General features: G+C 42.2%; 2 pseudogenes; both read right to left on the minus strand.

The window, feature by feature from the left end:
* Positions 1-3,398: 3,398 nt before the first annotated feature.
* The window catches only part of LOC149120455 (septin-14-like), a 142,239-nt pseudogene continuing 130,787 nt past the window's right edge, over positions 3,399-14,850 (minus strand).
* Positions 6,219-13,920, minus strand: LOC103347209 (serine/threonine-protein kinase LATS2 pseudogene; annotated as a pseudogene).

Genomic DNA, 14,850 nt, shown 5'->3' on the forward strand with positions numbered 1-14,850 from the left:
GACCTAAATCTACATCCTGACACCATCACGTTATTAGAGAACATTGGAGAAACCCTTCAAGATATTGGCACAGGCAAAGAATTTCTGGAAAAGACCCGGGAGGCACAGACAGTCAAAGCCAAAATCAACTATTGGGATTGCATCAAATTGAGAAGTTTCTGTACTGCAAAAGAAACAGTCAGGAGAGTGAAGAGACAACCGACAGAATGGGAAAAAATACTTGCAAACTATGCAACAGATAAAGGGTTAATAACCAGAATCTACAAAGAGATCAAGAAACTCCACAAAAACAAAACCAACAACCCACTTAAGAGATGGGCCAAGGACTTCAACAGACATTTTTCAAAAGAGGAAATCCAAATGGCCAACAGGCACATGAAAAAATGTTCAAGGTCACTAGCAATCAGGGAAATGCAAATCAAAACCACAATGAGGTTTCACCTCACCCCGGTTAGAATGGCTCACATACAGAAATCTACCAACAACAGATGCTGGCGAGGATGTGGGGAAAAAGGGACACTAACCCACTGTTGGTGGGAATGCAAACTGGTCAAGCCACTATGGAAATCAGTCTGGAGATTCCTCAGAAACCTGAATATAACCCTACCGTTCGACCCAGCCATCCCACTCCTTGGAATTTACCCAAAGGAGTTTAAATTGATAAACAAAAAAGCGGTCTGCACCCTAATGTTTATTGCAGCACAATTCACAATAGCCAAGACCTGGAACCAACCTAAATGCCCATCAATGGTAGACTGGATAAAGAAATTATGGGATATGTATTCTTTAGAATACTATACCGCAGTAAGAAACAATGAAATCCAGTCATTTGCAACAAAATGGAGGAATCTGGAACACATCATGCTGAGTGAAGTAAGCCAGTCCCAAAGGGACAAATACCATATGTTCTCCCTGATCGGTGACAACTGACTGAACACCAAAAAGGAAACCTCCTGAAGTGAAATGGACACTATGAGAAATGGTGACTTGATCAGCATAGCCCTGACTGCTAATGGACAACTTAATACATTATCCCTCATAGTATTTTTTTTGTCTGTTCTACTTAATATGACTGGTTTAATTCTGTAATTATCACACAGTTATTCTTAAGTGTTGAAAATTAACTGAAATGTGATCCCTGTTAAACATAAGAGTGGGAATAAGAGAGGGAAGAGATGTATAATTTGGGGCATGCTCGGGCTGACTTGCCCCAATTGGTAGAGTTGGAAACATACCAGGGGATTCCAATTCAATCCCATCAAGGTGGCATGTGCCAATGCCATCTCACTACTCCAAGTGATCAATTTCAGTTCACAATTGATCATAATGAAAGGACTAAGAGTCAAAGGGAGCACATAAACAAGTCTAGTATCTGCTAACACTAACCGATAGAATAAATAAAGGGGAGAGTGATCCAACATGGGAAGTGAGATACTCAGCAGACTCATAGAATGGCGGATGTCCTAAATAGCACTCTGGCCTCAGAATCAGCCCTAAAGGCACTCGGATCTGGCTGAAAAGCCCATGAGAGTATTTCAGGCATGGAAAGCCAAGACACTCTGGCAAAAAGATCTCTGTGAGTGAGATCCCAGTGGAAAGAACGGGTCTTCAAAGAGGGAGGTGCCTTTCTCTGAAGGGAGGAGAGAACCTCCACTTTGACTATGACCGTGTCTAAACAAGATAAGAGTCGGAGAACTCAAGGGGCTTCCATAGCCTTGGAAACTCATGACTGGTGCATGGGGAGATTACTGATGCCATAAACAGGAGTGTCAATTTGTGAAGTCAACAACAGGAGTCACTGTGCGCTTACTCCTCATGTGGGATCTCTGTCCTTAATGTGCTGTACACTGAGGCTTAATGCTGTGACGAGTACTCAAACAGTATATTTCACTTTGTGTTTCTATGGGGGTGCAAACGATTGAAATCTTTACTTAATGTACACTAAACTGATCTTCTGTAAGAAAAAAAAAAGAAATTATCAATTCCCAACTTGACTCTCACTGGGATTAAACATGACAATAGGTCTGATCTGATTTCATCATCATTTAAAAAAAATCATCTATTATTTTTCACTTTATGTTTCTGTGTGGGAGCAAACTGTTGAAATCCTTGCTTAAGGTATACTAAGCTGATCTTCTGTATGTTAGGATAATCGAGAATGAGTCTTGATGTGGATGGAGGGGGAGAGGGAGTGGGGGGGTTGTGGGTGGGAGGGACGGTATGGGGGGGAAGCCATTGTAACCCATGAGTCGTACTTTGGAAATTTATATTCATTAAATAAAAGATAAAAATAAATAAATAAATAAATAAATGTTGCTTCTTTCTCCCTCACCCATTGCATAAACCTCTATTTTAGCTTCATAGATCTCCTGAAAGCTAAAAAGCACATTTGTATTACTCTCACATTAAAATGCCCACATAAATAAACATATAAAGATATATTTGTAGGCTAGGTTCTATAAAAGAACATTTACCAATATGACAACTTATAGATCATGGGATATATAAACTGAGGTATAATATTTAACCTGGGTATATGTAGACTATAATAAAGAGTACTAAAAAGGGTACTATAATTTTTAACTGCTTATAGTAGTGATTTCTTATTTCTTCCATTTTCTGTACTTCTTATATTTTGGCAATAAAATTTGAGGAAAGTTCTAATGATTGAAACTACTTTCAAAATAGTTGAAATAGGAGCTGGTGTTGTGGTGTAGCAGTTTACACCATCACCCATGATGTCAGCATCCCATATGAGCACCAGTTTGTGTCCTCGCTGCTCCACTTCCAATTAGTTCCCTGCTAATGCACCTGGGAAAGCAGTGGGAGATGTGCCAAGTACTTGGGCCTGTGCTCCCATGTGGGAGACCCAAATGGAGTTCCAGCTCCTGTCCTTGGCCTGGCCTAACTCCAACCCCAGCTACTGTGGCCATTTGGGAAGTGAACCAATGGATGAAAGATATCTATCTCTGTCTTCCCAACCTGTCTTTCAAATAAATAAATGTTTTTAAAATAGTTGAAATAAAGCTAGGCATCTTTAAAAATATCATTCACTTAAGATAGTTCAATTCTGGTTGTCATCAAGGAATCATAACCAAGTGACTACTAAAGTACTATAAATACTGTTACAACACAAATACCATCCATCTTCAATAGCGCTAAATACATCTGCTCTAAAACTTTTTCACTTGACTTCCAAGACATTGCATTAATGCTTTTCAACTCTTTCCTTCACCAAACCTTCTTAATTTCTTTTGCCAATCTGTCAGTGTTTGCTTATATTCACCAATCTCTTCCCTGATTCTGTTTCACATAAATACAAAAATCAAAACAAAATAATACCTTGGATACATTTTTCAATATACACAAATATTTCACTTATAAATGAGCTTTTTTTATATTGCTTCTATTAGTTCCACCTAAGACTTAGGATGATTAAAAAACCTAAAATGAAGGATGGGTTGGGATGGGAGAAGTACAATTATCTGCATGCCCAAATGACTACACTTTGTGGTTGTAGGGACTTTCTAAATTATTCATCTAGTTGTTCCAGCCATGTCTGTACTCACCTAACTGGCTGGTTGTCCGGGCCCACATCAGTGAAACCCATTGACTGCAGTTTGAAGTACCTGAAACGTTCTGGTTTCAGGTGGACACTGAGTGTGCGTCTGTTCTTTCAGGTCTTCCATATTGGTAGAAAGAAGCATATACCAGAGCTGAACAAAGTCACAGTGATTTTCATTTTCCACTGGTCAGAAAAACAACACATCTACAACATTCACTGTCAACACCTGGTACTCAGTAAGCTTTCTCAAAAGAATGCAAGAATGGAAACCACATTTAAAGGAAAGCCAACATTATCATCTGAATAACAGCAATAATTCTTTTAACAACATAACTGTGTTCCTACTAATACATACCAACTATATGAAGTTTATTTCTAGATTAACAAATTTTCTTTAAATTCAATACATAAATAAAAAATAAAAAATAGTAAAACAATGTGTCTCATTAGCATCCACTATAGGTTTTCATGGTTAGTGTGTTAGTACTTTACAAACTATCCTGAAGGTATTTCACAGACTTCTAACAAAGTATGTATTATAACATCACTGAAGGAAATACTTTTATTAAGTAAAATTCTACTAACAAAAATATAATATGAAAAAGATAGATTATGCATGCTTTAGTTATAAAATCCCATTTATATTCCATACATGTGTTTCACTAACCAGTATACTGAAATAAACCAAAAATGCAGAAGCAGCTATAGTTCTATCAGATAAAGTAGGCTTTGAGGCAAAAACTGCAAACCAAGAATTAGAAGGTCATTATATAAAAACAGAGGAGTCATTTAATCAAAAGGATATAGCAGGACTGGCATTTAGTCTAGTAGTTAAGATGCCAATTAAGATACCTGCTTCACATATTGGAGTACCTGGATTCAGTACTGACAGTCAGCTCCTGGCTCTGGCTTCCTGCTAAGGCAGCTCTGGGAGGAAGAAGTGATGGCTTCTGCATCCACAAGGGCGGCCTGGACTGATCTTCCAGCTCCTGACTTTAGCCCCAGCCCAGTCCCAGTGACTGTGATCATCTAGGGAGTGGACTGGTAGGAGGACACTCTTTCTGTATAACTGTCTCTCTGCCTCTCAATTCAATAAATATATTCAAAATGACATAGCACTTATAAATATAGTTGCATCTAAATATATATTTTCACCTAAATATAAATATATACTTATATATAAATATATTTGTACCTAAATATATAAATCAAATATTAATAAATCTTTAAGAACAATATAGACTGTAATATCATAGTAACATACTTAGAAATCCCTTTCAGAAACTGGCTGATTGGGGCTGGCATTGTGGCACAGTGAACTAAGCTGCTGCCTGCAATGTCAATATTCCATATGTGAGCACAAGTCCTGGTTGCTTTGCTTCCAAAATAACAATACATCACCATCTTTTAAAAATAAATAAATAGGCCGGCACCACGGCTCAACAGGCTAATCCTCCGCTTAGCGGCGCTGGCACACTGGGTTCTAGCCCCGGTCAGGGCACCGGATTCTGTTCCGGTTGCCCCTCTTCCAGGCCAGCTCTCTGCTGTGGCCAGGGAGTGCAGTGGAGGATGGCCCAAGTGCTTGGGCCCTGCACCCCATGGGAGACCAGGAGAAGCACCTGGCTCCTGCCTTCAGATCAGCACAGTGCGCTGGCTGCAGTGCACCAGCCATGGCAGCCATTGGAGGGTGAACCAACGGCAAAGGAAGACCTTTCTCTCTGTCTCTCTCTCACTATCCACTCTGCCTGTCAAAATAAATAAATAAAATAAATAAATAAAAATTAAAACAAAAATAGTCAGGATATGAAATCAACCCAAGAGTCCACCACTCAATGAGTGGATAAATAAAATGTAGCAAATAAACACAATGGAATACCATTCAGGCTTAAAATGAAGGAAATTCTGTCATTTATAACAAAAACCTGGAGGCCATTTAACTACGAAATAAGCCAGGCACATGGGCAAATATGGCATGCTTTCAGTTATTTAAGGAATATTAAAAAGTTTAATTTACATAAATAGTGAATAAAATAGTGGTTATCAGGAACTGGATAGAGTAGTGGATAAGGGAGATTTTGGTCAAAATATAAAATATTTTGTTAGATGAAAGTGAAAGTTCAAGACATCTACTGTACATCATGGTTACTATTGTTAACATACTGCATTCTTAAAAATTTCAATACTGAGTATATATTAATATTCTCACCACAAAGCTTATGTATATGGTGATTAGCTCAATTTAGCCTTTCAACAACAGACACATAGTTCAAAGTGTCACGTTGCATATGAAAAGCACATACAATTTTGTCAATTAAAAATTCTTTGTTAAAAAACCAACTCACATGTCTTTCTTTCTCTTGTGTTGCCATTTCCAAAAGTCTCAGGATGACTTATTATTTATAGCACATGATAATTTTATATTTTATTTATATTCATTATATTTATATTTATTTTATATGATAATTTTACTATAGCTTGTTTTACTTATATTTATTTATATTATACCTACATAATATTACATGTAGTATAACATATAGCAATATAGTAAAATTTGAATATTTCATAACTTTGAAACTCTAAAAATCCTACAGGTGACAGACATGGAATGTTTAACTCCGTATTTCCAGAAGCTGCACTCTTTCATCACATTTACCTTGCAAAACTCCCCAGGGGTAGTCACGGCCTCTGACCATCCTTTTCCCAACTTTCACCTCATCCATGCTCCCTGCCACAGCGAAGGCCTAGAAAATAAGAGTGATATTAATTGAATTCTTTCATACTAATGCGGTTGATGCTGTACAAAAATAAGAGATGAGAATGTCACAATACATCTAATTAAACAAAGGATATATACTGCATCAGATCTCAATACTTGACAGCATATATGTGCTAACAAATTTTTTGCTAACATTGATCTCAGATTATGCACATAACTGAAAATTATCTACTGAGCAGAGCCTACAGCAGGGTATCATGCTGTGGGGAATAAAAAGAAAAAAGATTTTAGTGGACATATAATTCTTCCCCATATTTACCTGAAACACAGAGACATTGTTGAGAAAATGACATTCATACCACTTTTAATTCTAGTATAAAAATTAAAAGAAAATGGTACAGCCAGCGGTGCGGCTCAACAGGCTAATCCTCCGCCTAGCGGCGCCAGCACACCGGGTTCTAGTCCTGGTCAGGGCACCGGATTCTGTCCCGGTTGCCCCTCATCCAGGCCAGCTCTCTGCTATGGCCCGGGAGTGCAGTGGAGGATGGCCCAAGTGCTTGGGCCCTGCACCCCATGGGAGACCAGGAAAAGCACCTGGCTCCTGCCTTCGGATCAGTGCGGTGCGCCGGCCACAGCGCACCGTCTGTGGCGGCCACTGGAGGGTGAACCAATGGCAAAAGGAAGACCTTTCTCTCTGTCTCTCTCTCTCACTGTCCACTCTACCTGTCAGAAAGAAAAAAAAAGAAAATGGTACTAAAAATAACTAAAACAATGTTACTGGATAAACATAGCATTTGCTTATAAGGAATACTATATGCATCCCAGTGAATTCGAAGTGCAATTTAGAGCAAAATGGGGTCTCTATGGCTCATGACAGAGAGGTTCTCCAGGCCAAGGATGTCTGAAAAATGATAACCAAAAAACCAGTACACAGGATTTTTTTTTAGATTAGGCATTGATAAACTTATAAGCATTGTTTCTTAGATACATACTAAGTAATGCATACATTATGCCAAGAATTCAAAGAAAAATATGGAGAATAATATAATGAAAACTGTGATCAGATTTTTAAAAAGCAAAAGAATTTAAATAAATCACTTTAAATAGGCATCATACTAATTTGAAATAAGGAATATTTTGTTTACCTATGTAGTTATACATACATCTATACATCTAAGAAAACATGTATGGTTTATTTTTTCATCACACTGTCAATAAGAATCTTTGCTTGTTTACAAACATTAGAAAAATGTGCTATTTAAATCAAGCTACAGTTCAACATTTCAAAGCACACTAAAACCATAAGATTACTCAAAAACCATAAGATTACTCAATTTCATTATGGTAACATCTCAGCTGTTACAACAGTGCGGGGAAGAAGCATTCAAGAGGTTAAGTAGCAGGGTTGGAGTTATTGAATTCCACATACCAGCTGCACCAAGAACCCAAGAGCATACTGACTACAGAAATGAACATGCGTCCGCCAGTAACTTCAAAGTTCTGGCATAGCTATGTTAATCCCTTTTGATGTGTGAAAGTTTAGTATATGACAAACATTTCACTTTACCCCCCAAAGAACCCAGTCATACCCGACACACACACACACACACACACACACACACACAAATCACTTTCCAGTTACACTTCTGCATGTCTTTAACAAAACAATAAGGGATACAATCATAGCAAACCACGGGATACCTTATCAGCACGCTATCTAAAATGCCTCATTTAAAAACACTGGGTAAAAACATATTCACTGCAGCTGCTGTGAATGGCTACGGTAATTTTATAATAGAAAAACCCTGCTCCAGCAGTGCTTTCCCCAGCAGATGTCTGAAATCACAGCACATCATCACCCTGCTCACTTCCTATTATACTGTAATACACACAAAGCCCATAAAAAGCACCTTTTAACATCATATCATGATTTTGAAATGTGGGAAAAAATACAAACAAAATCCACTGTGTGGATAAAATGGTCTCCATGATATCTGGGCAGAGTGCCTTTTAAGTTTTTTATATTATTGCACAGACATTTGTTCTCACATGTTTTTCAGTTTTTATGTCTTTTCTTAAATGTGAATAAGTGCTACGGATAAAATACAAATGTAGAAAATAACAGCAGCATGATTTGTCAAAGTTAATCTCTAATTTAGTAAGAAAAATAGGATTTCTAAACTGTACTAAATGTTTAAAAATATTGTTCTAATGCAGTGTTAAGTCCTCAAAAGCCGATTCAAAGTCACGTCCACCCTACCTGCGCAGCAAGCAGAACTGAGAAAAGCAGCTCAGCTGGGAAGAGTCCCTTCAGCTTCCGTGTCGGGCGTTCCCAGTGAAGAAGTCTGGAGAGAAGTAGCCCACCTGGGCTGCTCCCCCGGTGACTGACACCTCATGGCCCCTGGCTGCACGGGCTACACATAGACCGGCTGGCACCCTCGGTCGGATCCACCAGATCGGAGTTTTCCAATCTGAGTTCTCAGACTGTGAAGCCTCTGCTCCTGAAGGCTTGGGGCATCTAAAGGGGAAGCCACTGTCATCACAGCACCTTCGGAAAGTGAATTCACAGAAGGCGAGCTCTGGTGCCTGTTTCCAGGGCAGGCGAGCGTGTCCCAGGACTTGGTACTCCCTTCGCTGGCCTCCTTCCACAGGCTTTCTTTATCTATGGGGTCAAAATTTGAGGTGTCCCATGGGGTGGCTGCTGGTGGGCACGTAGGGGGCTGGCTGCTTCCAGATGTCGCTGGAGAAGTCTATGGTGTGAAGAAGGGGTGGGCCTTTAAGTCATTGGCCTGTCCCTCCCCCAGGCAGATTAGAGCAGCTCAGCTTGGTGATAAGGTTGACCTGGCCTTGGGCTCAGCTTGACCTGGGCAGGAATGTGGAAGTGTTCTCCCAGTTGACCACCTTCAGCTGGGTTTCTGTGAGTGTGGGCACCAGCCCGACCGGCATCTCAAAGAGAATCACGCTGATGCTCCACAAGGGTGTACCTTTGCAGAGGAGTGATGTAACGTGGCAACCCAACCAGGGGGTGCACCAGACACCACTGGTGCTGCTTGCTGCCTGCTGTTCCAGGGTCTTCAGCCTGTCCTCACACCGACAGTTAGACACATTGTCCCAGAGGTCGCTGGGCTCCTGTCAGATGTGGTTTCCTTTCTGGTAGTATTGGGAATTGTGAGTTCCACCTGCACCCCATGAAGAGGCCGAAATCTGTCCCTTTGATGTGACCATCCAGCTCTATCCAAATGTTGTCAGGCATGATGTCCCAGTAGATAAAGCCTATCTTGTGGACACTCTCAATGGCCAACATCAACTCTATGATAAGAACCAGGCCAGGTGCTCAGGGAAGACCTCCATGTGGATCAGCAGGCTCATCACATCCCCACCAGGGACCAGTCCCTTACAAAGTACAGGCTGTCTTTGTCTTGGAAGGAGTAGTAGAGTTTCACCACGCACTCGTTGTCGGCCTCAGCCAGGATGTCCCTCTCGGCCATGACACAGGCCACCTGATTCCGGCTCAGCACATCCTCCTTCCTCAGGGTCCTCATGGTGTACAGAGAGTGAGTGTCCACCTTACAAGTAAAGTGCACTTCTCCAAAGGCACCAGGGTTTTGATTTTCACAAACATGGGCTTGTTCACCTTGGCCCTCTTCAGCCTGCTGTAATTAGACTCCTCCTGGTAGAGGATCTCCCTCTGTTCCTGCTCAGCTTCACACAGTCCAGCTTTGGCCATCCCTTGCTCCAGCTGCATCCTCCGGTTCACCTTCTGCTGGTAGGTTTCTATGACATTTTCCACTTGTTGCTCCATGAATTACTTAAAGTGTGACTCGCTCCTCCTCCTCCTTCCTGTTTTTGCAGCCAAGGACTTAGGAAAAAGTCTGGATCTGCTTTTTGTCCTTCCCGCATCTGTGCCCCTTGGCGCCCTAGTGGCTCTTGTCTGCCCTTTTGGCGGGCTTGGCCGCTGCACCCCCTCGGAGGCTCTGCTCCATGCCCACACACAGGCCGTCCAGGTCGTACTGCTCCGGCATGCTGGGCAGCAGCAGGTGATTCGGGTAGGGGGGCAGGCACCTGCAGTGTGGGCTGCCCAACTCCAGGTCCAGCGGGTAGGGACTGCCGAGGGTGTTGGGGGCCAGCAGGGAGGGCTTGGCCTGGATGGGGACGCCCACCTGCAGTTGCTGGCTGTTGAAGGAGTAGGTCCTTCTGGGCGCGGGGCCGTCGGGCTGGCCCTTGGCTGTCAGGCCCCAGTAGACCCCAGCCTCAGGCAGCGCCTTGCTCTGGAACAAGAGGCTGTGCCGCACGCCTTAGGCCAGAGGCTCCCAGGGCACCAGCAAGAGCACGGCCTTAGGTGGCGCCAAGTAGCGGCAGCGGGCAGCGAGGGGCCCGCAGTGCGGGGACCCAGGGAAGTGCGCCCCCCGCCCCCTCCACGCCCGCTGTCCCGTAGCCTTAGGAGGGGTGCGCTGTCCAGGGGAAGGCTTGGCACCTCCTCCAGCGCAGCCCAGCAGGTGGTAGGGTGGGAAGGCGTCGCCCTGGAAACTGGGCCTCCATGACATCCTCACCTGGGTTGGCACCAGGCCCTTTCCTGGGGAGTCTGCTTAACGACTCGCACTGTCTGTTCGTTCCTGGGGCCCAGGCAGCCCGTCTTACTGATGTATTCCGGGGCCGTTTCTATACTGCTGCCAGTCGGCTTGAGCGCTCTGCCAGCCACCTCCTGGTCACACCCTGCATTCACCAGCCTCTGCCGCATCTGCAGGTTCCCAGCAGTGCAGGTGCCGGATTCCTTAGCATCTGATTTCCCGCAGCGCTTTCTGATAAAAGCGGTGGCCCTCTGCCGTCCAGGGAGGCATCACTGCTCTGTCCCTCGGGCAACCCCTGAGTGGAAGGCCTGGGCGGCTGTTACAGCCCCTCGCGGGTCTCTTGCAGTCGCTGCCAGCTATTTCCAGAGTAAGTCATGGCAGGAAAAGTCTTTGGCCTCGTTGTTAGTCCAGTTTCCTTTCACCATAAATCTTCTTAAAGTCTTAAATTATTTAAAAATATAAAAAGCTGTCAATATTGTAAATATATTTTCAAGACAACTTCCTTTTGAAAATTTGCCTTCCTTCAACTTTTGTAGTCCCTAGAGAATCTAGATGCTGCAGAGCCTCCATGGTGAAGTCCTCACTCTCCTGCAGCGTGGTCTATGCCCTCCAAGGTGTCCTGGCCCAGGGCTCTGGGCCAGAGACCTGATGACAGTGGCTGGAGCTGCTGCGGGCCCCCCAGGGACAGGGGCGGCCCCGCAGGCGGCTGCTCCATCTTCCCGGGCTCTCACGCTGCGGTTCCAAAGCGCACATCTCCATAGGTTTCACAATTACAACTTTAGGATCTTGCTAATTCTTCCCACTGTGAACGCCCCCCTTGCTCTTCCCTTTCTTGTTCTCACTCTTATTCTTTACTAAGATCTATTTTAAATTAACTTTATATATATAATTAACTGTTAAGTATAGAATTCAATGAATTGTATGAAAGAGAAAAAATAAGGAAAATATTATAAAGGAAAAGATAAAAGATATAGAATAAAAAGCAACAGTCAAGAGAAGGGCTCCTGAAAATCGTTGCTTCTCAAAGTGTGAATTTCATTTCTACATGTTGTCTTTTAGGTGCTTTATTAGTTATCACAGGTCAGGGAGAACATACAGAGTTTGTCCCTTTGGAACTGGCTCATTTCACTAAGTATGGTGTTTTCCAGTTTCATCCATTTTGTTGCAAATGACCGTTCTTTGTTTTCTTTTCTTTTTTTTTTTTTTTACAGCTATCATCCAAAAATCAAAAAATAGGCCAGCGCCGCAGCTTACTTGGCTAATCCTCTGCCTGCAGCACCAGCACCCTGGGTTCTAGTCCCAGTTGGGGCATTGGATTCTGTCCCAGTTGCTCCTCTTCCAGTTCAGCTCTCTGCTGTGGCCCGGGAAGGCAGTGGAGGAAGGCCCAAGTGCACCTGGCTCCTGGCTTTGGATCAGCGTGGTGCACCAGCTGTAGCAGCCATTGGGGGATAAACCAATGGAAGGAAGACCTTTCTCTCTGTCTCTCTCTCTCTCTCACTGTTGAACTCTGCCTGTCAAAAAAAAAAATGCTAGTGATGATATAGAGGAAAAGGTAACCTAATCCAATATTGGTGGGAATGTGAACTAGTACAAACATTATGGAAGACAGTATGGAGATTCCTCAGAAATCTGAAAATAGATCTACAATACAACCCAGCCATTCCACTTCTGGGAATTTACCGAAAGGAAATGAAATCATCATACAAAAGAGTTATCTTTACTCCTATGATTCTAGTAGTTCAACTGACAATAGCTAAGGTATGGAATCAACCCTAGACTGAAGAATGGATAAAAAAATTTGGTATATATACATGATGGAATACCACTCACCCATAAAACAGTATGAAATTCTGTCTTTTGCAACAAAATGGATGCAACTGGAGAACACTTTGCTTACTGAAATACACAAAAACTCAAAATGTTATATATTTTCCCTGACTTGTGGTAACTAATATATACAGTACAAAAAAATAATGTTTTGAGTGAAACTGACATTTTAAAATTTGATTATTATTTACAGCCCTTGTCCATATTCCTAAGGAACAGTGGTTTTCTACTTACTACTTGTCTTCACTACAAACCAACAATAATAGTATGTGTATTCATTCATTTCACTTGTAAATGATCAAACTGGGAGAATCCTGTGGCAACTGGTGAAAAGTACTGGTGGGAATACCTAATTCCAACGATCATTCTAGAATTACTGGATGAACTGACACATGAGTTTCCACAAATACAGGGGGAAATGCAGGGCAAGCTGAAAAGGATTGAGACCGGAGTGTTAATAAGGCAGATAAGAAGCCAAAAGTAAGATGGACAAGTATTAGAGGCACTGCTTCTGGGTTCATCTTTGGTCCAGAATTTCATTTTAATACATGGCATCACTCATGTGCCTACAAACTGAAATTTTAGAAAAGCACCTACATCATCCTTCCCTAAACAATACCTCTAAAACAAGGAAATACTTTTGCTCAAAACAGCTACATATCTATTTCTTAATGTTTGTTTGTTTGTTTTTATCTACCTGAAAAACAGGGAAAGAGGTGGTGTAAAAATCATCCATCTGTTGGTTCAGCCCCAAAATTCCAGCAACATGGAGTTGGGCCATGTGAACCCAAAACCCCATCTGAGTCTCCCATATGGGTGGTAGGGGCCCAAGCACTTGAACAATCATTTGCTGCCTCCCAGGATGCATTAGTAAGAAATTAGGTAAGAAGCAGATTACCTGGAATTTGAACCAGCATCTGATATGGGCTGCAGGGGTTCAAGTGGCAGTTTAGCTTGCTGTGTCACAATACCTACCCATGGTCATACATCTAATATCTTGTCAATGTTAGCAACAGGAAGACTAAGTGCCTCATATGATTTGTCACCACAATGAGAATGTCATCAACAAGAGTCAGCATGGGTAGAACAGACATATTCACATACACAAGAGAAATCTTTGTCTGCAGCAAGTGTAACATTGACTTCCAACAGGGATCTGCTAAAACATCACAGACCTGGAACATTTTCTGACCATCTTCTGTTAAGCAAAATATACTCATACAGCAGACAGCAGCAAACACCATGGCCCAATTTCTGCTATTTCTGGGATAATAAGTGTCTTTAGGTAAATACAGAGAAAAACAAGGTTTGGGCCAGCACAGTGGCACAGTGGGTTAACGCCCTGGCCTGAAGCGCCGGCATCACATATGGGTGCTGGTTCGAGACCCAGCTGCTCTACTTCCAATCCAGCTCTCTTCTATGGCCTGGGAAAGCAGTTGAAAATGGCCCAAGTCCTTGGGCCCCTGCACCCACATGGGAGACCTGGAAGAACCTCCTGGCTCCTGCTTTCGGATCACGCAGCTCCAGCCGTTGTGGTCAACTGGGGAGTAAACCATCAGATGGAAGACCTCTGTATCTGCTTCTTCTCCCTCTGTGTAACTCTGACTTTTGAATAAATAAATAAATAAATCTTTAAAAAAAAAGGTAGGCACTCTAGGCCTTGACATGTGGGAACATTATATCACCACAAAGTAGAAGAGCAAGACAGACACATATACAGTCATGGGCAGCCAGTCAGTAGCAGTTCTACAACTTCTCCTATTGAAATGAAAATTCCCATCACAAATACAGAAAAATACATGACATATAAATGGAAGAGTGGATCACTGAAATTATTCCAAGTTCTGAAAGTACTGCCAACCAAGGATAGTTTGTTAAGTGAAACTATCTTTCATAAGTAAAGGAGAAGCAAAAGCATGCAAAGACAGGAAAAATTTAAGGAATTCATCACCACCATGCCAGGCTTCCAGAAGATGCTTAAGGGACTCCTTCATACAAAAACAATGAAATAAACCTACCATTTAGAAGGACAATGCCCACAAAAAAGAACAAAGGGTAATCAAAATAAGCAGAAGCAACTTTTAAATTATAGAACTAAGTCATTACTTATTAATAAGAACTTTAAATGTAAATGATCTAAATTCCCCAATTAAAAGAACCAGACAGGCTGAATG

This window comes from Oryctolagus cuniculus, chromosome 19 (genome assembly GCF_051225735.1).
Source record: "Oryctolagus cuniculus isolate XC-2025 breed Fujian yellow rabbit chromosome 19, ASM5122573v1, whole genome shotgun sequence".
Lineage (NCBI taxonomy): Eukaryota > Metazoa > Chordata > Mammalia > Lagomorpha > Leporidae > Oryctolagus > Oryctolagus cuniculus.